At 38.7% G+C, this 25,211-nt stretch overlaps 1 pseudogene; it reads left to right on the forward strand.

The window, feature by feature from the left end:
* Positions 1 to 514: 514 nt before the first annotated feature.
* Positions 515 to 23,934, forward strand: LOC122638960 (annotated as a pseudogene).
* Positions 23,935 to 25,211: the final 1,277 nt, after the last annotated feature.

Below are 25,211 nucleotides of genomic sequence, written 5' to 3' on the forward strand. Positions count from 1 at the left end.
GACGATGTGCAGAGGCAGAAGGAGAAGAAGATGCGCAGAGGAAGAAGGAGAAGAGGATGTGCAGATTCGTTCGGATCACTCACGATTTTCGGCTTCGGGGTAGGGAGGATGCGCAGAGGAAGAAGGAGAAGAAGTTGCAGACGATGTCATAGATGCTAATGTCGTTGGAGAAGACGATGTCAATGGGAGATCGAAAGGTTGAGAGAGCGAGAGAGCAGAGCGAGAGAAGAGTTTTTTCTTCGTTATGTTTTAGGTTTTGGGGTGGGATTGGGGTTAAAATTATCGGGCACAGTTTGTGTTTAATTTGTGCTGAGCAAGCAGAACATGTAAGACATGTTCTGTAAACTGTCTTCTGGAGAGTAGAAATTCTGATTTATGCTCCAGAAAACAATATATAAAGAACAGTGGTTATCAAGCAGTTTTTGTGCTCTTGTGTGTTTCTCAGCATAAAAGAACACCATAAACTGTTTCTGGGAATGTTATCAAGCGGTGCCGAAGCAGATTGATAGTAGCGATGGGTTCGAGTAAAGATGAGAAATCGAGAAGGCTTTGGAGAGGGTTGAAAACCCTCTTCGTCTTGGTAACGATGTTGATTTCTCAGACCATCTTCTCTGCTCCTGTCGTCCTTGTCATAGCCGATGCGCTTCTCCCTTCTGCAATCCTCTCCACTTCATCCCTCTTTCATTTGAGATTCTTCTCATGTTAGAAATTATGTTTCTGATCAACCCTAATCGATATACCTCTCATCTCCATCGCCAGATCAGCTATGATTATATATAAGAATTAAAACACACCCAACACAAATTCTGCTTCTAAATTAGTTAAATATTTAATTTTTTATTTACCAAACATAAAATTGATAAGATTTGGGTTTGATTGCTGCAGGTTTTTATTATTTCTGTGATGGACCTTTGCACTTTACATAGCCGTTCTTCATGTTATATTTTCTGTTATTATTAGGACATCTAGTCATCTAGTGTGGACTGTATTTTCCATTGTAAATTTATGCCTCATATTTTTGAGAAGGCAAAATGGCAGGGAAAGGAGAAACAAACCAATTTGCGTCAAACTGGTAGTTTGTAACTTTGTATTCCATTTGGGGATCTAAATTTGTATTTTTTTGTTGCAGGTTCTTATTATTTGTGTGATGTACTTTTTTGCCATCAAAACGATTATCAAGAGTTTTTGTAAAGAGAGATCTATTTTTTGAAACAGCCTGCAACTCATCTTCCCAAATCGATTGGGGAAGATGAGTTGCAGGTTTTTTTTTTTTTTTTTTTTTGAAGGGATATTTTTGTAACTTTACCTCTTGATTTGAACACCATTAGTCATGAATTAACAGAATTAACAGAATGGGCTTATTTGTTACCGTTTGCAAACCTCAGGGGGGTACGTAGAATTTTCTAAAACTAAAGGGTGAAAATATTCTTTCGTCAAACCTCAGGGGTGGTATGTGTAAATTTCCCAAAATAAAATAGTGAGAAATGAGGGTTGGGGCAATTTTGAAAGTTTGATTTTATTTTTTTCTTAGGTGGCATGACCAACAACTAACTATAGGGATTAAGTAGATTTTTTCAAAATAAAAAATAATTGATGTAAATTAAATTTGAAACCTACTTATTTTGTAATTTCAGTTCTTATCTCGTGCATCTAAGAAATTATCCCAAAATTCCCTAAATAAAAACGTTGGTTCTAGAAACATGATTAACTGTCCCTCTAAAATTACTGTTACAAATGGTGGGTGTTGAATGTGAATTTGTGATGATGGATTGTAAGTAGGAACTAGGAAGGAAAACGGAATGTAGGGGCAATCTAGGAATTCAATAAAAACCACTCTCTCTCTCCTCTCTCTCTCTCTCTCTCTCTCTCTCTCATGTTTAAATGATGCAGATCGATTCCCAATAATAACATTATTATTTCAGTTTCTAATCGTTTAGCTTTATGGGACCTTTATAGTTCTGTTTTAATTCTGATTTGATTTTCTGTTTAAAATTAATCTATGTACATCTCCGTGCTTCAATTCAATACATGCATACATGCAACACTTAATGTCTGTTCCTGTTTTCAGTTATTTGTTCCAGGTACGAAATCTTATGTGTGTGTTCTTAATTTATTCTAATGTAAGATTCTGTGGATTTTTATGATACTGCGTGACAAGAATCAAAAGGAGGTCAGATGGAAAAGAAAAAGATCCTTCCCTCAGTTTCAGTTCTTTCTTTTTTGAAATCCCTTACCAAGGTCATCTGTTCTGGCTCATTATAATTGCATAATTTCGGTTGCAAAATTTTTTAATATAACTATCTGAAACCTTTTTGCTCTTTCTTATCTTATTGGTAAGATTGCCTGGGTATTAGATGGACAAGTGCTTAGACCAGATATTGCAAAGAATTTTATGTATTCAACTGTGCATAGGAAGAGGTCGGATGACGTTCTTATCCAAGAATTTTGGCGGAGGTTAACGAAAGGGGAAATGAAATCAAGCCCCTGTTAGTCAGCAGTTTTGAATATACAAATAGAACCATCAGATGCTATTAGTAATGTCTTTTGCCCAGATCAATTTCCATTACAAGTCTGCGTAGAAGAATTAGCCCTAACATTAATGAGTTTTTAATAACCAAAGGAAAGTAATTTCCTACTGAGTTGCAGATAGACTCGGCTGGGCTCTCTAGGTGGAACTTAGGTGGCTAGTGTGATCTAGACAGCTGCTTAAGTGCTAACCTCTCTCCTCGCTTCATATTGTCTGTGTGCCTGGACTCTAACATCATGCCAACTAACAATCACCTGGGTGACATTTGACCAATATTATTCCTAATGAATTGGATAAGATATTGTCATGCTTTTTCATCACTGATCAGGTTCTTGAAGAGTTTGATATGAGAGAATTTTTTTCATTTTATAATGTTTTGGTAGATAATTAGTGCTATAAATCATTTTCGATAACTTCTAGATTAAAAACTCCGGAGAATAATCTTCTTTGGGTAGAATTTAGATCACATCATTTTTCCAATTGAATGATTAAAACCATAGGATTTTGGCATGGGATATTCACCTCATAATCTAATCCTTATTAAGTTGGTATATTTTATGCCAATTTAGAACCACAAATGCATCCTTGTCCTGTGAGAAGTCTAATGATTGCTTGTACTGTGTCAAATTGTATAAATCCAAATTTAACATCCAAACAGAGTACAGATATCGCATGAGACCTTTGCTAAGCCCAAGTTGTTAGGCTTACAGAAGTTTCCCTATGGAGAGAGACTTAGGGTCTCAGTATTGAAAGATCAAGGAAACAGAACTGAAATTCAAAGAAAGTAGTTCAATTCCCTATTGAGAGAGACTTAGGGTCTCAGTATTGAAAGATCAAGGAAACAGAACTGAAATTCAAAGAAAGTAGTTCAATTCAATTCCATGTCTTCATATTTTCAATCAATTGTATATTGTTTAATAGAGATTTCTTTCTTATTGTGATTGGCGTAACAAGTATGGGTTGTACCTCTCTCCTGATATTGGACACCTATTGGATGGAAGCCAATGAATTGCAATATAGATGCATAATTCAGATACAGAAAAACAAATTGAGGATGAAGAAAATGAAAAACCAAGGGCAATTTCTTTCTTATTGTGATTGGCATAACAAGAATGGGTTATACCTCTCCTCTGATATTGGACTCCTATTGGATGGAATCCAATCAATTGCAATATAGATGCATAATTCTGATATACACGAACAAATTAAGGATGAAGAAAATGAAAAACCAAGGGCAATTGGTGCAATCAATCATCATATATGAGCGGAGATATAATAAGATCTAGCAATCAATAATCAGCATAGTTTGAGACAAAGTTTTAAAACTTTGTAATTACAGGAGACTTGGTGAGGGTTTCATTGTGCCTTGATCCTCATCACTGTAACAATATATGAATTGTTTTGGGCTCAATTTTACTTCTTGGTGATCCCTTGTTATTATTAATTTTTGTTTTGTGTTCCTTCAGCTTGGTATCTGTGTCCTATTATAAGTCAAATCTGTTGGATTAAAATGCTGTTACCACCCAATTCCTGTGGTATTTTCTCAAGCAAAGGGACCATGTGTATGGGATGCTGAAGGCCACAAATATCTGGATTTCCTCTCGGATTACTCTGCAGTCAATCAGGTCATTTTCTCTTGATATAAAATGTGATTTTGATTTATGTGATAATTACATCAGTATTAGATTTCTAATAATCAACTTATTTTGGTCAGTTTTGGGTGAAGTTTGGGCAGGACCTCCAAAACATGTCTTATAATACATAGAACACGATGTTCCTTCCAAACTTGGTTTCCATGAACCTTGTTTTGCAATTTGCGATTTTTTCCAAAATCTAATCTCTATCTCTCACTATGAAGTTTGCATTGCTTATGGTTGCAAAAAGCTCCAAGTTATCAGAGAATTCCTTATACTTGCTTCCACCCAAATTCCCTTTTGTTTTGGTTGATATACATTGTTGTGGCCCTAGCTTTTGGGATAAACTGTTGTAACATGGTAACAAAGCCAGGATGCCGGGTGTTCGATCCCTAGTATATGTGAGGGGTTTTGTTGTGTGTTGTTGTGCCCCTATGCCTTGTACCCTCGGTGCCACGTGCAGAGCCGTGTGTGTTGGGGGGGGGGGGTTTGCACATGCTGGGGGTGTTGATATACATTGTTGTGGCCCTTAACAGCTTGAGCTTTTGTAAGCGGTTGTAAATTGTAATAATTTTGAATGTGAAATATTCAACTTCAGAATACAACATCCGAATTAGCATGACCCAATTACTGCATGTGCCTAATTATTTCCCAGTTTGGCATGACATACTCAAAGGGGGTCATCAGGCTGGGCTTAGCTTAGGCAGCTTCCCTGAGTCTGTGGCCATCGAGACCAAACCCAGATCAAAGCCACCTCCAACAAAATGTGCAAAGGCAATCACCAGAATCTTTTGTTTTCAAGGATGTCTACTTATGACTCAATTAACAAATACATGCTGCTGACTCTTGTCTGTATTATAACTGGATTTAAAGTTCAACTCTTGCTTCTGCAATGCAGGGACATTGTCATCCAAAGGTCATAAAGGCCTTGGTTGAACAGGCAGGAAGGGTTACTCTCAGCTCTAGGGCCTTCTATAATGATAAATTCCCACTATTTGCAGAGCGGATAAAAAGCATCTTTGGTTATGACATGGTGCTACCAATGAATACTGGAGCTGAAGGTGTAGAAACAGCTCTTAAGTTGGCAAGGAAATGGGGTTATGAAAAGAAAAAGATCCCCAAGGATGAGGTATGATGCAGTTAGTCAACCATTGAACGTCAAGCTTATTAGTGGTGATATTTCTTTGGTTTACCTTGGTGGTACGGATAAAATATTTGAAATGAACTGATGAATTGCAGCTGATGATATCTCTCTGGTGATATGTATGCAAATGAGAATAAATTTGCTTATTTTTGTCTTTGGGTTGTTTCATATAAATAACTGTTAGAATTTCTTGACATAAGTGACAAGTCCTGCAAGTTCCTTTCAAATGCATCTAATTGATAGTATTGCTAGAAAATAATCCTTGGCGAACAATAATATCACTGGGTTCTTTTGCATTGACCATCTTGTTGGATCACCAATTTGTGGAAATTTTTTATTCTTCTTCCCAATTCCAATTTTTGGGTTCCAGCCAATTCAGGGCCAATTCCAACCGATTCCGGTCCGATTCAAACCAGCCGATCACGTGATTGAAGCCGATCACGTGTCCGATTTTGGGCTTTTTTTTTTAACTATGAGTTAATATCTGGAATATCATGTCTCATCCTCTCATCAGTCTTGTGGTGCATTTGACTTGAAAGAACAAAAGGGCCTTTGAGAAAAAATCCTTCAGGCATATACAGTGGCTGAAAGCAGAGGGTATAGCTGTTTCTTGGGTTTAGCCTTGTAGAGTGTTTGTTAGCTTATAATGGCTGAGATACATTCTAAATGATATAACTTTTCTTTGTTACTTTTTCCCACAAAACCTTATAAAATGTGGAGTGGCTGGTATCTTTTTGGCTGGGTTTACACCCTCTTCTTAATTACTATATGTTTTTCTTATTCTTTTATTTAGGTTACAATCTTTTGTAGAGAACTTTCTATTGATGAGTAAGCTATGATTTCTTATCAAAAATCAAAAGAGTGATCTCTTAATAATTGAAGACTGAAATTTTACTACGCACTAAGCAGTATAATGCTTAAATTAGATTTACTACTTAACTTAGTTTGCATTTTTGAACCGCATTATCTATTTAGATGTTTTTTTGTGGGACAAAAGTGATGGTGAATTGATCAAGTCTCTAGTATCCAGTTCCGTTTGTTGGAAAGAGGCCAACTAACATCCTCTATTTAAACTGAGTCATGTTCAGGCTATTATTATTTCATGTTGTCGCTGCTTGCATGGCCGTACCACTGGTGTAATTTCTATGAGCTGTGACAATGAAGCTACTCGTGGTTTTGGACCATTGTTACCTGGCCATCTTAAGGTTGATTTTGGTGATGCTGATATGCTTGAGAACATCTTCAAAGGTATATAAATAAGAAATAATAAATCTATTCTAGAACTGGTCGATCAGCACAAAATAAAAATAATCAGTTCATCTTGATCTTTTTATTTTTTATTTTGACTTGTTAGCGGAAAAGTGTATGATAGTTTGAATAGTCATAGCCGCAAAATTTATTAAATTGTTTATGAGATATCTTTGGAGTAAACCATTGGATGGTGGGTCCAGTCCTTTGCACATGATCCACCAATACAGCTTTCCCATTGGTAAATAAACACATATTTGGGAGAACTCTTGCATTCCTCTTAATTATTTGTTGAGAGCTTTAGTCATTCTAATATGTTGAGATGTGTTACCTGATATTATAAGGGTATTTTTGGTTTTTTATTTATGCTTTATTTATGTACTTTTGAACAAGGGTAGGATTGTAATTTGGGCCGTGAACAGTGTTTTCCCTTTGTAATCTCTTTTATTATTATTATTATAAATAGAGAGCTTGACTGATCTCATTGATCATTCAAGCCATTCACGAAATTCCTATTTTGTTAACATGGCATCAGAGCCAAATACACTCTGATCTAGGTTTTCAAAACCCACCTCCCTCCCTTCGATTTTTTTTTCTCCTTCCCTCCATCGAGCTTCTTCCCTTCTTCTTTCTTCCTTTCTTTTGGTTCTTCTTCTCCCATTAGGGCAGCACTACTGAGGTGATCGTAATGATCTAGTTGCTGCCCGAATATACCTCCTTTTTTATGCCTCTTTTTTGGATCGAGTGGAGCTGAAGCACTGTTTGCGATTTGAAGATTCCTATTTTTTTTGGAGATCAGGCCTCTACATCTGTTTCGGCTGCATCTTCTATTGTGGGATCTTTATTTGATATTGTTCTCAGCCCCTATTCACTTCATCAGATTGGTTACCTGCTGCAATGACTGGTTTAGATTCTTCTTCAGCCTTTTCTGGCATTGATGGCCAGCCCCGGACTGATTTTCTTCCCCTTGCTGCCCCAATCAAACTTGATGGCTCTAACTACCTAAAGTGGTCTCGGTCTACCTATTTGACAGTAGCTAGCCATGGCCTCACTGGCCATCTTCTTGGGACAACAACTAAACTAGTGGAAGAGGGTTCTCAGCTCAACAAGTGGTTATCGAATGATGCGATGGTGATGTCCTACTTGACCCATTCTATGCGAGGGGATATCTCAGACAATTTTCTTCTATTGGACACTGCCCATACTATCTGGAATGGTGCCAAAGAGACTTATGGTCGCACGGGGAATGATGCACAGGTCTATGAGATTCGAAAGAAGGCTAATGCCACTACCCAACAGGAGCTCTCTGTCTCCAAATACTATGCTGCCCTCAAGAACATGTGGTAGCAATTGGATCATTACTCTGACTATCAGCCCTCTACTGCTACTGATCTGGCTGCCTATCGCAAACATGTTGACAAAATACGTGTCTATGATTTTTTGGCTGGACTAAATATGGAGTTTGATCCTATTCGGGTGCAAGTACTTGGGCAGTCCCCTTTTCCATCCCTAGAGCAGGCCTTTGCCTTGGTTCATAATGAGGAATCTCGTCGGGCTGCAATGCTGCATTCCTCTACTGTTGTTCGCTCCGCCTTGCAAGTTGCTTCCAGTACTCCTTCTTTTACCACTACTGATGGTGCTACTGCTGTCCCTAAAGGTCCTGTCAAGTGTGAACACTGCAACAGGCTCTATCATAGTAAGGCTCAATGCTGGAAGCTCCATGGGAAGCCTGCTGATTTTGAGGAAAAGAAAGCCCGTGGGAAGTGTAAGCCCAAGGCTCATATGGCTGATTCTCCTACTACTGCTGCTGCTGCCCCTTCATCTGACATTGGGCTTACTTAGGATGAGCTCCTAGCTTTCCGTCGCATGCTACAGGCCTCTTTTGTTGCCTCCACTACGGCATCTACACCTGCTGCCCCTCTTGGTTCTAATTTTGCCTCAGGTACTCCAGTCAGTAGTCTGTGTGCATCGGCTGTATCTAGTCCTTGGATTATAGATTCCGGTGCCACTGACCACATGACTAGCTCCTCCCATGTATTTCATCTTTATTCTCCATCTTCTGGCAAAGACAGTGTTCGAGTAGCTAATGGTTCCCTTTCTCTTATTAATGGGAAGGGTTCCATACACTGCTCACCTACCCTTTCATTAAAATCTGTTTTGCATGTTCCGTCCTTTTCTACCAACCTTCTCTCTATTAGTAGTCTAACTAGAGATCTGAACTGCAAATTGACTTTTTTCCCTTCTCATTGTGTCATACAGGATCTGGAGACGGGGCGCACGATTGGGGGTGGTAAGATGCAGGGTGGTCTCTACTTACTTGACCCGGGTCAGCCTTCTACTTTGCATTCGGCTTCCTCTACAGCTCATCATTTACAGTCCACCTCATCCCCTGACCTTCATCTCTGGCACTGCCGACTTGGTCATCCATCCCTTAGTACTTTGTCTCTTTTGTTTCTGAGCTTGATTAAGCATTGTAATAGGAATGAGTTTTTATGTGAGGCTTGTGTTTTGGCCAAACAGACTCGGTCCAGTTATTCTTCATTAAATAAAAGAAGTGAGTTTCCTTTTGCTTTGGTTCATTCTGATGTGTGGGGCCCTGCCCGTTGTACTTCCCTTTCTAGTCATCGATGGTTTGTCTCGTTTATTAATTGTTATACTCGTGCCACTTGGGTGTACATGATGAGCCATAAAAGTGAGGTCTTCCGCTATTTTCAGTTATTTCATCATATGGTTCAGACTCAATTCAATGCCACCTTGCGCATTTTACGCAGTGATAATGGCAGAGAGTATATGGAGGGTCAGTTCCAACTTTATTTGGCCCCACATGGTATTGTCCATCAGACCAGCTGTGTTGACACACCTGCCCAGAATGGGGTTGCTGAAAGGAAAAATAGACATCTCTTTGAGGTAGCCCGGGCCATTATGTTAGCTCTGGGGTGATGCCATTCTTACCGCTGCTTATCTCATCAACCGTGTGCCTACCCGTGTCCTTGATGGTTGTTCCCCCGTTGATCTCCTCCAGGGTTCCTCCTCCTTTGTGGTTCCCCCCAAAGTTTTTGGTTGTGTTTGCTATGTCCGCAATCATCATCTTCATGGGAAATTTGATCCACAGAGCATTCGGAGTATTTTTCTGGGCTATTCTGCGACCCAGAAAGGATACAAGTGTTACCATCCACCTTCTCGTCATACTTTTGTCTCCATGGATATTGTCTTCCATGAGTCCTTGTCATATTATTCCCAGACACCTCTTTAGGGGGAGCAGGATCAGGGTTTTGAAGATGTGTCTGCTATTCTTCCGGCTTCTATTCAGGGGGGGCCCTCTGTAACTTCAGCTCCTATAGTGGCTCCTATTCAGGGGGAGCGTAGACCAGTCAATTAAATCCCTGTTGATAAGGTATATACCCGGGAGCGCACAGGACAAGTTGAGACTACCACCACCACCACCACCATACCACCTCCACAATCGTCTGCACTTGATCCAGATCCAGACCCTACTACATCATCTGGTAAGGATCCTTCCCTTGACTTACCTATCGCTGTTCGTAAAGGCGTTAGGTCATGCACCCAGCACCCCATCTCCAATGTTGTTTCCTATGATGCTTTATCTCCTTCCTATCATGCATTTGTTTCTTCTCTTTCCTCTGTTTCTATTCCTCAGAAATGGCAGGAGGCGATTGCAGATCCAAAGTGGAAAGCAGCCATGATGGAAGAAATGACGGCCTTACTTAAAAATGCGACATGGGAGCTAGTTGTTCTTCCTTCGGGTAAGAAACCAGTCGGGTGCAAATGGGTATTTGTTGTCAAGCAGAAGCCAGATGGAACAGTGGATAGATATAAAGCCAGGCTTGTGGCCAGAGGCTTCACTCAGACTTACGGGATCGACTACTAGGAGACATTTGCCCCTGTTGCGAAGTTGAACACTGTCTGGGTCTTACTGTCTTGTGCTGTCAACTTTGGCTGGGACCTACAACAGTTGGATGTAAAAAATGCATTTCTTCATGGGGAGTTGGAAGAGGAGGTTTATATGGATGTTCCTCCGGGTTTTTCCTCTGACAAGACCCATGGGAAAGTTTGTAGGCTCAAAAGGGCACTCTATGGGTTGAAGCAATCTCCACGGGCATGGTTTGGTAGGTTTCATAAAGCTATGGTCTCCTGTGGATACAAACAGAGTCATGCTGATCACACTCTGTTCATCAAGCGAAAGGGAGAAAAAGTCACTCTTTTCATAGTTTATGTTGATGACATAGTTGTGATCGTAATGATATCTGAGATGAAGTTTCTCACCGAAGGCTTTTTTGGGACGGAATTTGACATAAAAGATCTAGGACAGCTAAGATATTTTCTTGGGATTGAAGTTGCCCGTTCTCCAAAAGGCATCTTTCTCTCCCAGAGAAAGTATGTTCTAGATTTACTATCAGAGACTGGTTTGCTTGGTTGTCATCCTTGTGACACTCCCTTGGAAGCTACTACCCGTTTGCAAGAGAAGGATGGTGAACCTGTTGATAAGGGCAGATATCAACGATTGGTGGGCAAGCTGATTTATCTCTCCCACACCAGACCAGATATTGCCATTGCTGTGAGTCTTGTGAGCCAGTTCATGCATGATCCTTATTCCACTTACATGGCTACTGTTCTTCGTATTCTTCATTACTTGAAATCAGCTCCAGGAAAGGAGATCCTTTTGTCTCCTCATGACCATCTTCGCATTGAGGCTTACACAGATGCTGACTGGGGTGGTAACCTTGACAGGAAATCTACCTCCGGCTATTGTACTTTTGTTGGAGGAAATCTTATCACATGGCGGAGTAAAAAGCAAAATGTTGTGGCAAGATCTAGTGCTGAAGCTGAATTCCGTGCTATGGCCCAAGGCATATGTGAGTTACTGTGGCTTCAGAGTTTACTCCTTGATATCCATGGTTCTGTTCATCTTCCAATGATGTTGTACTGTGACAACAAAGCAGCAATTAGCATTGCCCACAATCCAGTGCAGCATGACCGTACCAAACATGTGGAGATTGACAGACACTTCATCAAGGAAAAGTTAGAGAGTGGGCCGATTTGTATTCCTTTTGTGAAGTCTGGAGATCAACTGGCTGATGTCTTCACCAAAGGGTTGAGTGGGAAGTTGTTTTATCCTAGTCTAGTTAAGTTGGGCATGTGTGATATCTATGCCCCAACTTGAGGGGGAGCATTGAGATGTGTTACCCGATATTATAAGGGTATTTTTGGTTTTTTATTTATGCTTTATTTATGTACTTTTGAACAAGGGTAGGATTGTAATTTGGGCTGTGACACTGGTCACGTGAATAGTATCGTGAATAGTATCGTGAACAGTATTTTCCCTTTGTAATCTCTTTTATTATTATTATTATAAATAGAGAGCTTGACTGATCTCATTGATCATTCAAGCCATTCACGAAATTCCTGTTTTGTTAACATAATAGCATTCTAAATGTCACCAGTCCAATCATTTTCTTCTTTTCTGGAATGCAGAAAAAGGAGATCGGATTGCTGGATTTTTGTTTGAACCCATTCAAGGAGAGGCTGAGGTATGTCTTCTTGGATAGGAACTTATCACCAAGGTTTAATATTTCGCGATATCTCGGTATCTCGGGCCTACCGAGATATCCGAGATACCCGAAATATCGTGAAATATGACCAAAATATTACATTTTTTCTGCAATATTTCGGGGGTCCATCTCGGGGGGTATTTGGCCATATCTAGGCCTGAAACTTCATGGACAGCCTTATTTAAGCTTAATAAACACATTTAAACCATAAAATTGTAAAAATGTGAATTCAAATTGGTGTTTTGGGCTTGCACCCTTGATTGACATACGGTCGCCGACCCTAATGTATAAATAGTTAAATACACATAGATTAGGCAGTTAATATTTAATAATAGTATTTAACTTCATCACATATCAAGTTAAAGCCAATACACATTGATGAGTACCATGATTCTCATAAACTCCATAATATTCAATAACTCGCTTAAAGCCTTAAAGGCAATACACTAAGTGTCAAAGTTAGTAAGTCACAAGACTCGCAACTTGCAAGTCACAACTCACAAGTTCATAGATCAATGAAATCACAACTGAAGTTACAAATTACAAGTGCTAAATTGCTAACGAGTAGTTCGCTGTGCCTCCCTGGATCAATCCCACTCATGCTTCGCTGGAGTCGACGTCCATTGCTCTCTGTTTGAAGGACATATGTGGACCATGGTATAGAATCGGAGAAGAAACGAGTGTAGTCATCTGCAAGTGTCACGTAAATGGAATCATCAACATACTGTAGGTAACCTATCCTAGGATACAAACTAGGGTTACCAATCGATCCAGTCCGTGAAGAAGATGATCCACTGTGATATGATGTTGGCGCCGGCGCAAGAGGCGATGGCATTGGCTGCATGTATGGCTGGTGAGGTTGGTAGCTAGGTCCGCTAGGGTATGCAAAGATGTTATCTACAAAAGATGATCCAGTATGTCCCTGGGGGATGGGGACTGGTAGTCATAGTCCCCTACCCCACTAAACTGCCCATATGATGATGATCCATATCCATATCCATATCCACCGTAAGGTTGTGATGCACCATAATCCGATGCCAATGGAGTGGTATGTGCGTCAAAAGATGGGACACGCCATTGTCCAGTCGGTCCTCCCTCCCTATCACCCATACTCAAACCACCAACAGAGCTAGATAGGTTATTAATGTCCATGTGATCAGGTTGCAACTGTGTTTGTCGACCCCTACGCTTCCTGTTGTATGTATGTAGGGGGCCTCTCGAGGGTGGGGGTGCGGGGGCACGTGCTCCGTGGTCCGTATCTTGTGTGGCATGATCAAACTGTGTTTCTCCAGTGAATCGGAGTGGCTCTACAGGTGCCGTATCCTGGGCCTCCTGGCCTACCACATAACGCTCTCGCATGCCGTCAAATTCTTCACCAGCATCACCACCACCAACATCACCACCACCAGCATTACCACCACCAGCATCACCATCACCACCACCAGCATCACCATCATCACCATCATCATCATTTGAGGACTTAGACCAGTCTTCATCATCAGCAACATTGCCACCAGTGGGCTGGAATGGTATGGGTGAGGCTTCCCTTGCATGTATCTGACCCTCGTCAGCCATATACTCGTCCACATCAGCACCAATCTCAGAAGCTATCATGGGGTCGGGCCTACCTCCCTCCTCATCTAACACTGGCTCACCTCTATCCCTCACCCAATCCACAATAGGGTCCTCATCGTCTGAGTCAACTTGAAAGATGTCAGCTAGATCAATGGTGCCCCTCTGTCCCTCATGTCCCATGCCTATGTGTTGCAGTTTCAACCTCAAGTTGTAGTGCACATACACCATGTCAGATAAACGTTGAGACCCCAATCTGTTGCGCCTCTTGGAGTGGATGAGTGCAAAGGTACTCCAGTTCCTCTCACAACCAGACGCAGGACATGTTTGGGTAAGGACTTTAATTGCTATTCTTCTTAAGTTTTCAGCCGATTCCCCATACAACACCCACCATTCAGCTGCATTACAAGTTTACAACAAAAAAGACATGTGTCAAATGTTGTTTCAACTTTCAACTTTCAAATTTCAATACATATGTAATTTAAAACTTAAAAGAATTACCAGCATCACCACGTGCTCTGCCTTGTATCGCAGCCTCAGTTCCAAAACTTCCCAATGCATCCCTAAATACCTTGATCTACACCCATGTGAAAAATTAGTAAGTACTTCTTCACTACTTATTTGAAAGCATCAATAAGTTGAGTTTCCAAATGAACTCACTTCATTGTTGCAAATTGCTTCAGTAGTGCACCATCCGGCTCCAACTTCTTCACTACTTGTTTACAAGCATCAATAAGTTGAGTTTCCAACCCAAGCCTATTGTTATATTGATACTTAGGGTTCAAGTAGTATGCTGAAATATGACATATAGAATAGAGGTATTGTCAAATGCATAGGTAATTAGTAAATAATAATACTATGAATTAGTAAACATAAAACAAATTTACTCACCAGCCTTATGTAGTGGATGCATAAGTTGATTCTCCCAGCGAGCATTTATGATATCTAAGAAGTGTTTGCTACTGCGAGGAGCCACACTATAGACACTATCTGTCATCAAGTCTATTGCAGCATATAGGACTGGCATGGTTGGGTCCTTCAGAGCGGAGTCAGCAACATGTAGAACTTTAATTACTGGCTCTAAAACTTTCACCACTTTGCTTAGTTTAGTCCAGAAGTCCTCAGATGACATCGTTGCTTGTGCTTCTCTCCCATTTGCAGTCTTGGAACCCTTCCATTCAAACTACTCCTCAGAAGCAAACATGCTTCTCAGCCCGGCCTTCTTTGTCTCAATGCTTTTGAGGGCAATGTAGTTGGTGGCAAATCTTGTGATGCCAGACCTAACCAAGTCACCCCCACATTTTTCCCTCAATAGATTGAGTGCATAGGAGTGGTTGTATACAAAATTGGTGACTTGTCTTGCACTTTCAACCATAGTCTTCACCAACTTTAACTTTCCCATATCTTTTAGCATTAAGTCAATGCAATGGGCTGCACAAGGAGTCCAGAAGAGCCGGTACTTACTATTGTTCATCATCTTCTCACCGGCCAGCTTGAAGTTACTTCCATTGTCCGTTACAATCTAGACAACATTCTCAATACCCACATCTTTTTCCACTACTTCCTTTAACAATCTGTAAATATATTTTGCATCCTTTATCTCTTTGGATGCATCCACAGATTTGAGGAACACTGTCCTCCCATCACAATAAACCATGAAATTGATGATGGACTTTCTTGTAGGCCCAATCCATCCATTTGCCATTATAGTCACCCCATATGTCTCCCACATATTCCTCATCTCACTAATGTACTCATCAATCTCAATCTTTTGTTGAGGTAGATAAACATTCATTACCTCATATGGGGTGGGGCCCTTGAATCCTGGGCCAACCTCTGTAATGGTATCTATCATGGTATCATAATGGGGGCCTTGTGCAGTGTTTGCTGGGATGGTATGGTATAGCATCCACTTAGCTATTGATTCTTTAACCAATCCCTTCATCCCCTTCCATGTTCCTTTGATTTTGGGTTGACTGCTTCCTTTCTTCTTATGCAATTTAGGATCAGATGTTGATGGTGGTACTGGTTCTGGTAGAGGTGTTGGGGCTGCCCTCACACTTTGTGATCTTTTAAAAGGATTCAAAGTTCTAGGACCTCCAGAACTGCAAGCTCCTCCACTACCCCCTACTCTTTGTCTCTGCTGATCATCTTGAAAACTTACTCTACTCCTTGAAACAGTCCGCCTAAAATCCCTAGCCTCCTCTGCTGTTTGTATGTCATCAGGTACTGCAATGTCATCATCATCATCATCATCATCATTGTATCGTCTTCCTCCTCCCATCGAACTCCTCACTGTATCCTCAAGTTGTTCTCTTATCCTTTGCTTGTCAGCCTTCCTCTTCTTTCTTCCCCTCAAACTATCACCAATCTCCCTGGCTACTTCAGTAGGGACCATATGACAACCTACAACATCTTTAGATCCTCCAGTCAGATGTTGTTTAAGTCTACTGGACCCACCTCCCATAAATTGCATGTGACAATAGTTACATATAGATTTTCTCTTATCCCCATCAATGGGAGTGCCATGTAACCATGCAATGTCACCCCTATGCTGGCTGGCAGGTCTCTCTTGTTCCCTCTGTTCTCTTTGTTCCCTCCGCCCCCTTTGTTGACTACTTTCCCCCACCTTTTGCTTGCCCTTCGCACGTTGTCTATCACGATCCGCCATAATGATACTTGTTTACTGCAATGTAAGTAACACAAATAATTAAAATACTTAATGTAGATGCACTTCAATTGACACTTTTAGATTACTAATACACTTGTATAGTTTTTTAATAGTTTTCCCCTAACCCTTATATTTTTCACATAATTAAAACCAATTTTTTATATATAATGTTAATATAAGTATTGACCTAACACAACAAAACCAAAAATTAGTAAACATAATATACATGTAATGCATTTCAAAACATATAGAAATAGCTTTCATATTTTTTCATTATTTAAACTTAAAACTCATATTTTTCCTTATTTATTTCTGTTTTTTTTTTTTTTTTTAATATATTTTTCTTAATTTCCAAAAAAAATAATTATTTAAGAGCAGAAAAATAAATCCGACACCGTGAAGCCGTAGATCGGCCATTGGTGTCTAACATATATTTAATTCATTACCATCTAAGTCATATTACCTCTAATTATTTCCTATTTTTATTGTAGGAAAATGAATTTTTAAAACCAGAAAATTAAAAAAAAAAAAAAAATACATATGGAAAAAAAATTTTGACACCGTGAGGCTATAGATCGGCCTGCGGTGTCTAACATATATTAATATCATCACCATCCAACAAAATTTGTGCATAGTTTTTTCAAAAAAATAGTTTTAGAGGAATAGAATTTACCTTAAATAGTGGAAAAAGGCTTGGATGATGAGCTTAGATGACCCTTCGATGAGTTTACCGGCGAAAATCCGACAACAATGTGCTTGAACAATGGCTAGAGTGTTGGATGAGAGCTTGGAAGAGTGGAAGAATAGGCAAAAGACTGAAATTCCTTAGCAAATGCAGCTCTCGGTCGAAATATGGACCGAAATCTGCGAAATATTGTATTAAAGCCCCCCTTCACGTGACACTTTAAGCCAAAATACCATATTTCGTCGATATCTCGTGAGATATCGAGATATCGTCGATATCTCACGAGATATCGACGAAATATGGTATTTTTTCATTTCGACCTGATTTCGCATCTCGGTAAGCTCGAGATATACGAACTTAAGCAATATTGCGAGATTTTGAACCATGCTTATCACAGGCTATTTGGATGAAGCTCACGAATTTATCGGATATTTTTTTTCTCTTTTGTTACTCAATCCAGTGCAATTGATTTAGAACTATATAATCAAAATTTTAAATCCTTATTGTATAGCAGTGTACTTTGAGCAAATTCTGTTTTGTTAATTGGATCTAAGTTTTTTCTCCCCTTTTCTCTAGGTTATAATTCCACCATATGGTTATCTAAAATCTGTGAGAGATCTATGCTCGAAATACAATGTTTTAATGATTGCTGATGAAATACAAACTGGCATAGTGCGCACTGGAAAAATGCTGGCTTGTGACTGGGAAGATGTTCGACCTGATGTTGTGGTAAAGGCATTTTAATCTGTTTGTGTCAAAAACTTACAAGTTGTCAAGGAGCACACACTTTTGGTGTTTTTATGTTTCTTCTATTACATTTTCACGCATATACATTTAACATCAATCTGTTGTTCCATTTAGAAGTTCCTTAATATTTTAATTTAATTAACTGTCTCTTTTGGTATTTCTTTTTTTTACATTCTATTTTATTTTGGAGGTAAAGCTTTACACTATGTGATTGTTAAATTCTTATTCTTTTAGAGGCTAAGCTTTAAAGTGTGTGATAGCCATATGGAAGACATGCAACTATGCAAGGGTTTCTAGATTATTCAAACCTTCAAGGAGATGTCTTAGCCTCCGAATATTTGATTAGCATTTACATGATTTGATTTTTCTCTTTTCCCAGGTTCTCTCCATTCAATAGTTCAGAATAATATCCCACCAACTTAAGCTGACTTTCGATTTTGACCAAGGAGATGATTGACCAATTGAATGGTGAAAATCCATTTCATGTGCACCATATGAATGGAATCTGGGTGATGGAAAGGTTAACTATGTAATTACCGTACACCAAACAAGTCCATGCATCTGTTCCAAGAGCTGCCTTCCAAATTCCTGTTTTATTAGATGTGTGAAGCAAAAATATATGGTTTTGGCAGTTTGAATGAGAATCCAAAATCAATCCTGCATAGTAATATCTTAACACTGATGGAATTACTGTCAGCTCCACTATGACTCTGAAACTCTTTCCTTTCAAGAAAGTAGTGTGCTATATAAGACACTGTATTTGCTGTGGAAGGCCAAACAATCATGACCCTCAGCTGTGCTGTGTTCAATTTTTATTTCCAAATATGTTATGTCATGTCTGAGCTCCAGATATCTTTTACTAATTATGCCGTCTTATTGGGAGCTTATTCTTTCTTCCAACTTTGATTTCTAATTATTCTGTCTACATTATCTTATTTAGATTCTAGGAAAAGCAATCGGTGCTGGAGTCATACCTGTAAGTGCTGTGCTTGAAGACAAGGATATAATGCTATGCATCAAGCCTGGAGAACATGGAAGGTTTGTTGGTTCTAATGATTTATTTTCACTGAAATTTCTCAATCTGTTGTTGCAGTAAGTGCAAATTATGTTTCTTTGTTACATTGGACTAGGAGTTTTAACCACGTCAAACCATCACTTCATTCAAGTATCTTAAGATACATACCTGAGTTGTATCTAAGCCATAGCTATGTGTAGCATTGAATGCCATTGAGATCTCCAGGTTTCAGGTTGAAAACCAAGTGCGAAGAAACATGTTCTCCAAATCTTCATTAGTGGCTGCTGTTTAATCCTTTTTCTTTTCTTTTTTTTTTTTTGGTGTGTAACGGTGCAACTCAGAAAAAGTTGTGTTGGGCACCTGATGAATTTTGAATAGGATTAAGACTGAGGATCCAGCCTGATGCAGTTCAAATTTAAGCCTGCATTTCTCAAGAGCCAGCACAAGTGGCACCCCTACATTTAGAGCTCAATCAAGCCAAATTGTTTAGTGAGACATTGCCATGATAATCCACTCCAATTATATGTCTATTAGGTCTGCTAAGTGAAGTACTAAGCTTTGCAGGAATGGGAATTTAGAATAGGAGTTTTGAAAATGAATTGAAGATTTAGCTTCCCAGAAAATGATAAATATGATGTAGGGCTTAAGATTTATTTTTTCCTTTTGCTCTGGATTTCAATTCATTTAGCAGCCTGGTTTGGTAAATCAGATTCTAGCATCATAGATTCCTCAATCGTTGGTGTTACACAATCAATATACATTTCATTTTCCTGTGTCACAGGGTTTAGAGTCTCTCTCTCTCTCTCTCTCTCTCTCACACACACACACACACACACACATTGAAGCATGCATATAATCCTGCATGCCTATATGCATATATTATATGTATATGTTTGTTTTCTTGGTTTCATTTTTAGATTTTACAAATATCTTGCCTATGATTTGATTGTTTTCAGCACCTTTGGTGGAAATCCTTTGGCAAGTGCGGTGGCCATTGCTTCACTAGATGTCATCATTGAGGAGGGACTTAGTGAGAGGTATGAAATATTCATTTCCAGTGATATCTTCATGATAATGAAACCTAACGATCTGGACTCCAAATTGCACCAGTATATCATAGTGGAAAAAGGACCCTGTTTCATTTAGACACCAATTTAAGAAAATAGCTATTTTTTTTTTTTAAGTGATTGATTCCTCAGTAGATTATTTGATATGGAGTTTCAGGTGCTGGTATTTTTCTTTTTTGGGTAGTTTGTTAACCTAGGTTACATAGTATAAAGGCATTTGGAAAAATTAAATCTCTCTCATTTGAATCTACTTGATAAGGCTTGGAGTGCTTCTGTTTATTTTTTGAATTGAAATGAAGAAGTGATTGTTGTTACTCTATTAGTTTATAGGGCTGCAAAGTCAGGGCAGGAATTTAGGCATCAGCTAGTGAAGGTTCAGCAACAATTTCCTCAGATAGTAAAAGAAGTTCGTGGAAAAGGTTTGCTCAATGCTGTGGAGCTCAGTGGCAAAGCTTTGTTCCCTGTTTCTGCTTATGAGATCTGTCTCAAGCTGAGGGATAGATGAATTCTTGCCAAGCCTACACATAACACTATAATTCGATTAACCCCACCACTTTCCATGAGGTAAATAATTCATTCTTGATGAATATCCATCCTCAAATCTATCCTAATTTAATTTTTGTGACAGTAGATATATGGTGACAGAATCATGGAGTTTGACCACTGTACTGGCTTTTGACTCCAAATCATTTGGACATCTTTTGGATGCGATGAAAGGCCAAAAGTTGATACCGCTTTTGGCTTTACTGACCTGATATATGGACTGTTAGTGGTTAAGTGTTCAACCATTTGTCTTTCCTCACCAGAGTTCATGGTCTAGATTCGATACTGTGAACTTGCAGGTGTTACAAATTCCTGGCCATTGCCAGAATGCAAGTCGAAGGGGTTACCCACCGCTATGAAATGTCAGGATTAATGCATGGGTAGGCCACATTTCAATAGTTGGTGAAAACACCATCTATCTCTATGGTACTTAGCACCTCCTAGTTGACTTTTTGCAACCACGATAAACTTTAATATACTCAATTTTTGTAAATTGGGCATTGTTTCCCAAATAAATTCTAGTACTTAGGTTAATGGAGAAAATTTTAGTTGTCACACTTCCATATTACCTAGTAGTTAAACTTTAGTTGCTGAAACTGCTTGGGGCATACTGTTAAAAGCAAGAGATGGGGAGAAAGTGATGGTTAGGGGTGGCAAAATTTCGACAAATGTAGGTCCAATCGGACAATTTCCCCCTGCTTGTGCATATTTGTCTGACCTGGGCCTGGATTTTGTACAGGGACATATGTCCATGTCCAATCCAGTTTAATTCCGGATTTGCTTATCCATGGCCAATATGGTTTATCCAAATATTTCATGTTAATTTTTGGTATAATTAGGTGTATAATCAGTTAAGTTATGCTAATTAAGATTTGAATTAAAATCAGATGTAATAGCAATTCCTTACCAGTTGAACTGATATTATTACTTGAACCTAGGGAAACATTATTTTTCATATCTTAATGTTTCAAATCCAGATAACTCTGAAACCAGGTTGACTTATTTGAATTGCCAAACCCAACTCAACCCAGTTTTGACTGGTTGGATGGAACCAGCCAGATTGGTCAAAATTTTGCCAACCCTAGTGATGATTGGCTACCCATGCATTATTCTGTATGAAATTTTCATCCTTTTTCAGTTTGAGTAGTTATATAGGTGAAATATTTTATATCTGATAATTTATACAGTAGGCCGCTTTAGAATATAGCAAAGGAAACACTTGTATCAAATAATATTTTGAGAAAATAAGCAATTCATGATTAATGACTAAAATTCTTATTTCTATGAGAATTTTGTTATGAAGATTCCAATGTTCATTGCTCTAATGTCTTTGGGTCATCATACTCCACCCATGGGTTGGAGTCACGTATTCACCATTTATCACTGTGGACCAGCCCTTGAGACCTACCCTAAAATTAAAATAAGGAAAGAAGAGACTGTTAAATTGTAGGGGAATTTCTGTTTGTTTAGAAATTATGAAGATATATTGCACATAGAAAATCCTGCTATAGATAGACATAAATATGTAATTCCATATGTGTAACTATAAATTTTTATTTAATTTGATTTTTTTCTGATGGATTCTTAAAGCTTTATTTTCCCACATAGCAATCTTCATTTAGTCTGAAATTTGATATGTGAGCAAGGGACCTCCAGTCTGCCCCAAAAATGTGGACCTCTGCTGATCTGCCTCATGGCAAATAATAGGTTCGTTTAAAAAGGCCATCCTAGGTGGCCATCTATGGAACCAGATCCCTGGAAAAAATATATACATGTGTAATGTATTGTTGGTTTGTGACCAATGCAAATACCTCATTGACTTGCCAATTTATAACTACCTATAACTAATTTTGTCTAAATACTATTTCAATAGGAGATGTTGTCATCCAATACATGGATGGGCATTTGATTCAAGCAGTTTAAAAATCATTTCCAATGAAAACTAAGCAATTTCACTTGCACAGTAAATGCAAAGATGTAGTTGGAAACATCCTCACCGTGAAGCGGGGGTAAGGCTGCGTACAGTATGACACTCCCCAAACCCTGCAGTGGTGGGAACCTTGTGAACTGGGTATGCCCTTTTTTTGTAATGAGGCTGAAATGTTCATATTCCTGTGAAACTCGAACAATTTATGGATTCTCTTCATTTATCCTCTTATCACTTCTTTCCTCTGCACCTTGAACTCTTTCCACCATCCCTCTTTGCCATTCAACTGATTTTTACCATAGCTATTGCTTGTAGCTTCCATCTTTATGGATTAACTATTTGTTATGAGGGGCCTGCTTTACTTATTTTATATGTTCTCAAGGATTTTTGTAAGTATGATGACAACTGATGACTAACAACCTACTTGAGAAAATCTTGGATTAATGCAGGTCCAAATTCTTCTTGCAACCATCCTGGCCAATTTGGTAGGAACTAACATTGATAGCAAACATTTTTTGATGGTTGAGGAATAATTCCATCTTGAAAGTTGAAACTGAAATATCTTCTTAATTTTATACTGGCCCCACAAGTTTTTCTCTTCTTTGGATAGTCTATCAAGATAAATGACCTTGATCCATTGGAGAATGAGAATGGTCATTTTCATGGGATTTTATTTGTTCATCTACTTTTTTGCATTGAAGTTCCATTATGGTAACTCAAATGTCTTTTTTACAGTTTCACCTTTATATTCCATCCACTAGGAAAATAATGGTATTGATCTAGGAGACCATAAAGATTATACTACTGCATACCCATGTGAATGATGCAAATTCAGTCCTCAACAGAGAATTCTGATACCCAAGAATGACATTATAAGCTGCTTGCAATGGTCCAATGGTTCACACGGAATATCAGGAACACTTCGATGATTTCACATTCTTGGGAAGATTAGGAACATTCTGATGATCTGTCCACAGTGGATTCTAGAATATGATGTTTTAGCATCTTAATCAGGCTAATTTTGTGATAGATCTTTCAAATGGAATCCCATCCACTAGTAAGGGCTTTGACATATGGAGATACCATTAGTGAAAAAAGGTTTCGTATTATTTAATTGCATTGTGTGCTCTTAACATTGGTTGCAACAATTTATAGTGGTCTTTTTGGTTAAGACTTTGCCTCACAGTTTCATAATCTAACGTGGCAATTGATTGGTTTCTATGCTTGCATGACTGCTTTACAGTATGGATGAGCTCAAAGAAGCTTCAACAGCACTACATAAGGTTCTGGAGATTGACCTACCAAAGATGAAGCAGCAGAAGCCAGAAACAGTTGCTCCAGCAGACTCTGAGGTTTGTGACCGGTGCGGTCGAAATATGTATGGCTCTTCAGATAAAGATATCTGAATTCAATTTGAATTTCTACTGCTTACTATTGAGTCTATGAGTCATACATCGCTTTCCCCTGCCCATCCTCCCTCCAAAGAAAAAGGGAAAACAGGAAAAATTGTCTCCTGGTAAAGTCACGACTGTACTTCTAAATCTGCATTTCCTTTTAGAAATAAAGAAATATCTTAATAAAAAATGTTGAAGGAAAAAAATTAGTGAAGAATGCCTACTGATCAGCATATATACGCCTCTGAAGCTTCCTGCATGATTCAAGGACCATCACCTGGAACCTTCATGTATCTATCTGCTTCAAGAAGTTGCTTGGGGTTCCCTTATTTACTTTTGTTTGATTCATTATGTCCAATAATTGCTTGAGAAACAAATAAGTTTCTGAAATTTTATACATCTTTAATAACATGAATATATTCATCAAACACTGATAAACATAAAAAAAATTTAAGATTCTAATAAGAAACATATTGGGGGGCCATTTTATGCATTTGCAACAAATCTGGAGAGATGGGTAGAGACATAGGGTCAATCCTTTGGCATTAGAACCTTTACCATGGCTCCACTCCAAATGTGATCTTGACTTACCATTTCAGATAACAGATGCGTGGGCTGTATGTGATACCGCCACTATACAACACCCACATTCATCAAGAATGGTTTGAGTCTTGTATTCTGCTACCTGCAACAGAGAAGAGCATATATAATCTACTTTTTGATTATTATAACAGTGATGCATTTAGCCTGGATAGGTTTAATCAGAATTATAGTACAAAATGTTTGGTGTGAAGATATTGATGGAAGGTATGGCTGCTTAGTCTATAGGTGCTTGTGAGAGTCATCTATGGTTTTTGTTCGAACCTTTAGGCTCTCGGTATATATAGAACTTGCAGAGAAGTCTTCAACATGTTTATAACTGTTTATGATGTAAATGCAGTGAAGGCATAGTTCACATTCTTGCCGAAATTTTGGATATTTCGACCAGGCCAAAATGAGATGCTATGTCGAAATGACAAAAATGCAATACTTCAGAAATTTCAGTCATCTCATTTCGATAATTTTGGTTAAAAAAAAACACCGTTTCATCAAAATTTTGGTTATTTCGGTCATTTTGTTCTGGTATTTCAGTTATTTCAGCATTTTACACCCAGAAATTGCCAAGCAAAACTCATAGGAAAAATATAATATTTCGGTGGAATTTCGTTCTGACTGAAATGGCCTTCCGAAACAGAGACTTAATACCATGAGTAAAGGTCGTGTTCAATCCACATGGGAAGGAGGAAAAGGGAACTGAAAAGCATAAGGTTCAGATCATGGATAAAACATCTATGAGCAAAGAAAAATGAAGAATGACAAATTGGGTCTGCAATGGTAGACAATGTTTGTCAATTGCCAATCCAACTTTTCATCTTGACCCTCAAAGAAAACTATTCTCCTACGTCACAACATTAAAGCAAACTGCCA

This window comes from Telopea speciosissima, chromosome 9 (genome assembly GCF_018873765.1).
Source record: "Telopea speciosissima isolate NSW1024214 ecotype Mountain lineage chromosome 9, Tspe_v1, whole genome shotgun sequence".
Classification (NCBI taxonomy): domain Eukaryota; kingdom Viridiplantae; phylum Streptophyta; class Magnoliopsida; order Proteales; family Proteaceae; genus Telopea; species Telopea speciosissima.